The sequence below is a fragment of the Corythoichthys intestinalis genome, chromosome 8, assembly GCF_030265065.1.
Source record: "Corythoichthys intestinalis isolate RoL2023-P3 chromosome 8, ASM3026506v1, whole genome shotgun sequence".
Lineage (NCBI taxonomy): Eukaryota > Metazoa > Chordata > Actinopteri > Syngnathiformes > Syngnathidae > Corythoichthys > Corythoichthys intestinalis.
The window spans coordinates 19513438-19522527 of NC_080402.1; the positions used below are offsets into that span (position 1 = coordinate 19513438).

General features: G+C 38.3%; 1 protein-coding gene across 1 annotated transcript in view; it reads right to left on the minus strand.

Annotated features, from left to right (window-relative positions):
* Nucleotides 1-8808, minus strand: part of dlc1 (DLC1 Rho GTPase activating protein) — a 216692-nt gene extending 207884 nt beyond the window's left edge. The window contains exon 1 of the mRNA XM_057843914.1: nucleotides 8659-8808. The gene's annotated coding sequence lies outside the window, so the exon portion shown is untranslated. The remainder of the gene's footprint in view (nucleotides 1-8658) is intronic.
* Nucleotides 8809-9090: the final 282 nt, after the last annotated feature.

Below are 9090 nucleotides of genomic sequence, written 5' to 3' on the forward strand. Positions count from 1 at the left end.
GAAATTTTACACATTTGTACTTTATGTGTCTAGGAGTATACTTAGATGAGTTTGATCTCTGTCGGCCTCCATTTATTGAGGAAAATTAATTCGAAACTCAAAAAATTAGCATAAAAAATTCCAATATTCACTTTTTCATCCAAGCAATGCCAGGTGAAAATCCATCGAGTAGACATTAAAAAAATCATGGGGAAGCCCTGCTTTTGAGGTTTCTTATGTATCGGTTTAACAAACCTTGGCTCCAACAACCCAGCACAAGTAGTATGCCTGGCAACACCAGGCTATACTACTAGTTCTAATCAATCTAAATTCTTCAGAGATTAGATTATCATAAAACTTAACAAACAAAAAGACTTCTTAGACAGGTGATGTATCATTGCGTTGAATTATATACAAGCTCTTTCTAACAGAGACGAGTCAATGTGGCTTAGAATTTTTTTACTTTCTACAAAGTCTCTATGCAGCAAGGTGAACAGCAGCACAGCATTCTCTGCCTGAAAAAGTCCAATACAGTCCCTACCAGTGTTGTTAATAACGGCGTTAGAATATAACGTCGTTACTAACGGCGTTATTTTCTTCAGTAGTGAGTAATCTAACTAATTACTTTTCTCATCTTGGCAACGCCGTTACCGTTACTGAAGCGGGAAAGGCGTGCGTTACTATGCGTTACTATGTTGGTTGACTGAGACGCAGGAAAAGTCTGACAGAGACGGACTCACAGAGACGAGAGAGGACAGCAGGAGTGGGGAGGATGCAAGGGAGTTGTGATGCTGTTGCAAACGCGATGCTACTATGCTAGGTGGCACCAATAATACCTGACTGTAACCGATAGCCTACAAACTACACCCACATGATGCTACGGTAGATATGCTAGATGCAAATGAAAGACACGGCGGCATTAGCAACATGTATAAAGAACTAGATGCGTTAGTAAACAGCCGCCATCTTAAAGCAGTAGACTTGTCAGGAAGGCTCTGTTGTAGAGCAGGGGTCCCCAACCTATTCCACTAAGGCACACTGTGGGTGCAGGATTTCATTCCTACCAAACAAGATGACAACACTTTTTCCCCAATCTGGTGTTTTACAAGTGCAATCAGTTGATTGCAGTCAGGTGTGGCTTGTTTTAGCAGAAGCCTCATTGGTTCAACTGTCTCTGCTGGATCGGCTGGAACAAAAACCAGGACCCACAGTGTGCCTTGAGGACTGGGTTGAAAACCCCTGTTGTAGAGAACCTTTCTAGCAAACCTAAGAAACTTTTGATCTAAAATGCTCCTAAGTCGGCAAAACTTAACTTAAATCTATCTTTAAACAATGAAAAAGTTTTAATACTTACACATGTCGAAAGTTGACAGAAGGGAACTAATGCAATAGCGGGAGCAATTTTAACAACTTTAACATTTATGTTGATTCACAACATTAAATGACTTCCACACATAGCAAAGGTTACTATCTAGTTATCACAATATCAGCAATACCCCTGTGTCTAGTTAAGTTTAGGGTACAGAATTGGGCTAGGGCCAATTGTCCCAAAAACCCTTTAAACTTCTTCTTCTTCTTTTTTTGTTGTTGAGAAAATAAAAACATGAAAATTATCACCAGTTACTTTGCCAAGTAACTAGTTACTCTTACATTCAGGTAACTGAGTTACTAACGCAATTACGTTTTGGGAGAAGTAATTTGTAACTGAAATTAATTAAAGTTTGATTAACAACACTGGTCCCTATAACTTTTATTTATTTATTTATTTTCCCTTCAGGCATGACAAATCCAAGCAAACATACAGCATTTATATGTGTTTACAATTAATTCAACCCGAAAAGAAAAGGGCTGACGGGAGAAGCCGAACCTTATTGAAACCCGTCCCCAGCTTGTTTCAACTTAAAATGTATGATTGCTGAATTTCACTCATCTCAAATTGTGACCACATTTATCAAGATCATGCAACAGGAAGACAACAATGGGAACAATCCAGAAAACTGGAATATAACACCCTACGACTATGCCGGCAATCTCGGCCTTTTAACCTGTGGGTCATCCAGATGTGAGGCGGATGAGTTTTTTTTCGGGGGTGTCTTGCTGGGAAACAGTCATTCTCAACTCTCAAGAGACACAGATGGTCGTTCTTAAAGGGAAAGATCCAAGTTCAAGAAGAATTCTCTGTACGTAGTGTATCACATGATGCGCTCTGCGGTTATGCCAAGTGCAGGGTAATGAAATACAGATCTGGTCTGCCACAGTGGCTTCAGTGTGGATATGGCAGCTGATTGAAGTGTACTACAGGCCAACATGGACCATGACTCAAGCCATCCACTCATTACTGCCTGTAGACATCTACCTCGAGATCTATAATTTAAAAAGCTAAAGCCACCCTCCGCCATTCTTACCCCCATGCGCGGCCACATAGTAAGCCATATACGTCATATTCTCTTATTCATCAGTGACATTTTGGATACAAGTGTTCAACCAGGAACTTACGAGAGACAACAGGAGCCGTGGATGTGTTTTGCGAGTGAGCTGCAACAGTGGCGAAGGGATCAATAAGGCACGTTAAGGCCAGTTTTATCCGTTTTCGGATTATGAGAGCCTTCAGTAAGGCACTACTGGTGGTATAGTAGTTCATACTGCTGACTCCTCCGCTTCAGTCGCATCTTGTGGTTTTCCATGGGCAAAATTTAGCACGACATGGGATGGGCGATTTTAGGGTCAAAATTGAAGGTTGAAAAAAATCTTTTTACATCTATCTTGGTTATTAGTCGTGTCACATTTAAACAACAGTGCATATGCAGATGCAAACCGAATAGTTTTGTCGGTTTTCAATGGTCCTCCATTGAGTCCAATGCTGATGGTTTTAAAGCAATTTATTACACTCCATTAGACATGTGCCGATTACCCGTTTCAAGGTATACTGTGGTATGAAAACGTCAAGGTTTCAAAACAGCAAAAAATTTCCATCATACCGCCCCTAAGGTTTGAGCTATTTTTTCAAGCCCCAAAAATGCATGGAGAAATCCCTCCCTTGCAGCTGCAAGGCTCAACCTTCCCCCACCGGTTGTTGCTCAGGGTCAGTGAGTCAGCTGTGCTACACGATGGCTGGAGGAGGTGAAACTCCTGAACTAATTCCTCCCCCCCATCGAAGAAAACGAAATTGCTGGTATGGGAATACTTCGGCTACAGAAACGTTACAGACGGCCGCGGCTTAGAGGAGGAGGGCCAACCGACACGTGAAACATTTTTGCGGAGGGTGGCTGCCGAGGGGGCAATACCTCCAATATGATTTTGCATTTCTGCAAAGGTAAAGGTTAGGAAACACTGTCACACTGTCAACCGTTTCCCACAGGCTACAAGAGTTAACTCCAGCGTGTTTAGTGTGTCTAGCAGTGGTAAAACGTGGTGTTTTTTTTTTCTCTATGGCAACAGTCTGTGTTGAGAAAGAGTGTATGTATGATGTGAGTCATACACATGTGCTTTTTATGGAAAATATATATCTTTTTTCCTGATGCTAATAATGTTGAGTTGTGGCTGTGGGTTCAGGCTCATCTAAAGGACTGCATTTAGTTACATTTTATTTATTTATTTATTTATGTATTTATTAACTTAACATGTTTATGTTCTAATTTGCTAATATGTTTTGAAAAATAAAAATCCTGTTCAATGGAAAAAAGGTTGTTGTTTTTTTTTTTTTTTTTTTTAAATCCCAGATATCTCAAAGTAACACATTTTAGAGCTGTAATTGCTAAACCGTGATACTGTGAAATCGGGATATTTTGGTTTAATGTTATCATACAGTCAGAATATCATATTGGCACATGCTTACAACCCAGGTATGGTAAACTGTAAACTGAACTCACGACAAGACAAAAAAAAAAAAAAAAAAAAAAAAAAAGACACACATTGTGCATTAAAAGACAAAATACATATCATTTACTGAGCGCCATTGTATAAAAACTACCAGATTAAAAAAACAACAACAACCAAGTTTTTAAAAATCATCAATAGAATCGAGATTGGACTATATGAAAAACAAAAACAATAATTTGGGTTCTTTTCATGTCCAGATCGCCCAGCTCTACGCATTAAAGTTTTTCTGCACTGGTACTCAATACAATATGAGTGACATACCCATTGCCGTTACTGAATTGGTGTAGTAGAGTAGCCAACACTGGTCATATCATTATATTTTAGGATTCAAAACTACATGACATACCGTAAATTGACCTGCGTGCTACTTTTATCTCGGTCTTAGCTTTGGACACATCTCCATTTTTTTTTTTTTTTTCCCAGTGGTCCATTTCTTTTCAGCCCACACTCTCCACAGACACGTAGAGAAATAAATAATGTTCACCTTCACTTGTTGCGCTCAATGGGACATGGTTTTTGACTGTAACCGACGGTACTATTTTGATATGGAAGAGCAACAGCAAAAAATGAGGTCGGCTTGAGCTGGTAGTGAGGAGTGGAACAGCAGGATGAGTCAGCTGGGATCTAGCCCCTGTGACCATGAACAGGATAGGGAGTATATAAAATGAATGGAGACTTGACTTGGCGAACTTTGTGAATGCCTTCCATTTTTGGAGCTAATTTTCGGAGCTTTAACGTTACTCTCCCTCACAGTTTAACTATCATCTGATTGGCTAGCTTGCAGTGGCCTGCTAAGGGGCAGTACATAGCGAGTCTAAAACAAATGATCACATGAAGACACCCGTGACAAATTGAGATTAGCTCATCATGACAGACTCGAATGTTAATTTTCTTTTACTAATTATATTTTGAGAAATGTGTTTTTGGTGTATTTTACTTCGCAGACTCTAATTTGCGGCACAGATGTTTGAAGTGTTGTTTGGATGTGATTTGCATGGACAGGTCTTTTTAAGCAGCACATTGGAAAAAAAACCCATTGGTCACAAAAATGTTTAAAAATGACCCATTTGTGATTCACGCCATAATCCCTTACTGTTCAAACCATTTGGCTTCTTAAGTGGAGCAGTGACGCCCCGAAGGAAACAGCCTCACATTCCTAACCACTTTAGTTTATTATTGGAAAAAATACGTCACTCTAAATCACTGGCATTGAAAATCGTTTGAGAGAGGGTCTGCCCATGAAGGGGAAAGTAGGTGACACCAGAGACCTCCCCTTAACGGTCTACTGGAGCCATAAAAGCTCTAACAGAAGACTTTGTCTCAGTCATTTCATATTTCTTTTAGCTGGGTATTGAATAACAATTTTCCAAATCTGTTTAATAAATCTTTCACTCAGATTGTATCACTACGTTCTTAATTATCCAATAATGAACAACAAAGAAAAATGACAAGCCATGCAGCAAATAAGCCAACAAGGAATCATTGCAGACTGAACCCAAGGGGGCATTGGCCTCTAACCACAGCTTATGGTGCAATTTACCGTGGGAACAGGAAGTACAAGTTATTGAGGGTACTGACCATGACATTCTGCCGGCTAAAATAATTTATCTAATCGTTTTTTGTGTGTGTGTGTGTTTCTTTCTGTATGTGCATGTGTTGTTTATTTAGATGCACTTGTGACATTTATGGAAAATATTGTAGGAAGAGAGGAGGTTTGCTGAGAAATGACATCAATGTTCCCTGCGTGGCATCTGGTCCTTCTTCTCTCATCTTCTCTGTACTTCCCCAAAATCTTATGCATATTTGCTCTTGTAAACAGCACACAATTTATTTCCTTACACATGAATCACATAGGAGAAGAGCCTCATCTTGGAATGTGCACAGATGATGTTTGCTTTCACAAAAAGGTCAAAACTGATTCACACAGAGGAACTGAAAACACCAATGTTTCATCATAACAAGTTTTTTTCTCTAAGTGTTTAAAAATATTGATGCAATTGCAAAACTGGCATTCTGGGTTGATCCATCCTTGAGCTCACTGGGTTTAGAATAATTTACCCCTCACACCCACCCAGGATTCAGCCAAACATGTGCTGTGCTGGCTTGGATTCTTCCAGGAGCAATCCAGGAAAATGTGTTGTCCTCTGAGACTCTTGCCAAAGCATTTGTGTGCTGTCACTTTTAGAACCAGAAAAATCAGGAGATTGGTGGCGTCATTGTGATGTTTGTTCGCATTTGTTGCCAACTGGATCCTCCCAACACCTGTTTTCACTCTCCCACGTCATGCTCATTAGATGATTCGGTCCTGCAGGGTCTAATTACACCTGTTAATGTTCCCATGCTCAAAAAATACTAAAGTCTTTCTCTGATTTGCTGGAGTTTTGAAACGCTTCTCTCCATTGGAGACAATTGAAATAAAAAGATGAACGAATGAATGAATGTTCAAGTGTTGCCGTTGTAAAATAGTAAAACTATTTCATTAATCTATATTCGAGCTGCAGCTGTCGAATATTTTAGTAGTCGATTAATTGATTAACTAGTTTGTTCGAATAATCGAGTAATCGGATAAGGAACATAAAAAATTAAAATACCTAAGCTGAGCCTCAAACGGTATAAAAAAATAAATAAATGAGGATCTATGTACAACAAAAGAACAATTGGCTAACTTACATAGCGAAAATCCGCGAGCTTGAATGCTATAAAACGGCAACTTTTTTTTTTCAAATGCTCCAGACAAATGGTTCAGACACATATTCCCACAAAAAACTAAGCTAAATATACTTATAAATTACTTTATGAATGCATTAAAAAAAATTAGTTCAAACAAAAACTTAGCTTATGTTGGTCTTAACAGGGAGAAACTGGATTCAACCATGTGAAATGAGGCAGAATAGAGGGCAGTGTATCCACCCAAATCAATAAAACTAAATGCAAACACTTTCAAAACAAACCATTACAACGCCACTTTAATTAAACAAATACTTGAAGCAGTAAAATTTAATTCGAATCTTTTTTTCTAATCGAATACTCGAGTTGACCGATTAATCATTGCAGCACTAATCTATATATTAAAAAAATAATTTAGAACTGCTGCCATTTAGTGAACTTGAAAAAAGTAGGCTGTAGGCCTGCACAATATATTGTTTGAACATCGCCATCCCAATGTGCGCGAGTGCAATAGTCACATCGCAGAAAGTGCAATTGATTAAAAAAATTTTTTTTTTATCATGTAAACTTTTGTTTTACTTCATAAAATCAGCAAGTGTACAGATCCTGGATCCCTTTTATCTACAACAAGCTTGGATTAAACGGCATTATATAAATAAAGGATGTCCCCGATTCGATCACGTGATCAGAAATCGGGCCGATCGCACCATTTTTCAGATGATCGGAATAGGGTGAAAAGGGTCAGGTTTTTAATTAAAAAAAAAAAAGTATGTTTTTCTGCTTCATGCTCGTACAACGCCACAGCCTCTCACCCTCCCTCCTGTTAAGCAGAGCGACCAAAATGTTTTTCTTGGTCACCAGTGCAGCTGGCGTTTGGTACTTAAAGTTAAAAATGAGTGACAGGTTTGTAGCTTTGATCTGGCCTGAGAAGCTTCGGTAGCTATACGATCGAAGGCACAAATGTCTTAATCATCCTTAAACTTGCGGCCTAGTCTAAGTGCACTGTGCTAACTCAATCATTGTGCAAGTGAGAGGCTGATCTCAGCAGCGTGAGCGTCAAAGCATGAGTGGATCATATGAACTTGAATGTTAATGACAGTTATTAAAAGTATGGTGTTAAAGGTGATGCAATGAAAAATGCGGGTGTGCCTACATTTTGTGCTGGTGCACCTTAAGAAAAAAGTAAGGTACAACCTATGCAAAAAGTAAGTAAGGAGCTTTGGCAATATATATAGCAATGTTCATTTTTTCCTAATATTGTTTAAGCCTATCCCAAACAGAGATATTCAAGTTATCTGGTGAATGAATCTTCTATTTTTGATATTACAATATAATATCGCGATATATCGCAAACCCCCCAAAAATTGCAATGATAGTTTTTTCCAATATCGTTTAGGCCTACTGGCCGGTGATGTGTTTCTTGAATGTCTTCACACAAGAAATGTAGGTAATTATTATTCATTTCATATTGTGTGTTTGATTAATTTCTTTTATGAATCCAAGAGATACAGAACACAAACCCAGGGGAAAACAGAGGCAGCATTTTGCCAAATAAGTGCATATTATGGAGGTGTATTTATTTATTTAATTTTTACACTCCTGGCCCTCCATAGCATCTGGATGTGTCACCTTGATGGGTAGGTTGCGATAACAACTGGGGTGCAGCAGGAGACGCCAAACCCTCATTACTCTAAATGGACAGTGATTCCTTTAAAAATCAACACTATTCATCCAATTCATTGAACCCCCCCCCCCCCCCCCCAAAATAATAAAATAAAATAATATACAAAAACAATGTATGATCAACAAAAATATGACATGTTATGCTATGTCATGATGATCAAAGGTGGGAAATTTTTCATTATTCAGATGTTTGAACTGTTATTAAATCCAGCAGAGTTGCATTTATGTAAATTTTTTTTTAAGTATTACACAACACATAGATTAATACCAATATTAGGTTTTGCTCTCATTACGTGCAGATTTTCTGTATTAGATATTTAGATATAGAAATTTAGATATTTAGCTCCCACTCTTTAAATTAAAATATAACATTATTGCCAGCATTATGTAGTTTACCTGTTTTACTCACTTTTATTGATGAAAAAATGGTTAGCAATAGCATACCCATACCTGAACGGTACATCTCTGTTTCAGGTTTCAATCAACTGGCAGTCACGGGACGAACAACTGAAGTCCGTTTTCAGAACAGCTTTCAGAATTAAGAGTGTCATTGTATGTAAAATCACACAATTATTATCCATTTTCAAAGTTTCCTGTCACAAGCAAACGGTTTCAACTAATGCACGTGAGGTTTGGATTAAAATCCTTTACATTTTGCTGCGTTCCCTAAACCTCGGAAATATAAAACTGTTTTGAGACGAGGCTTCTTTTAAATTGCGTTTATTAAACTTCCCAAATAAAAGATAAAATACATCGCTGAATCATAAAATACAGGCAAAAGGTTTAATTTTAAGATTTGATAGTGGACATAGAACCCATACTACGTGGCCATCTAGGTTAGCTAGGGTTGCTAATCGCAATATTTCCAACAGCCCTTGAAAG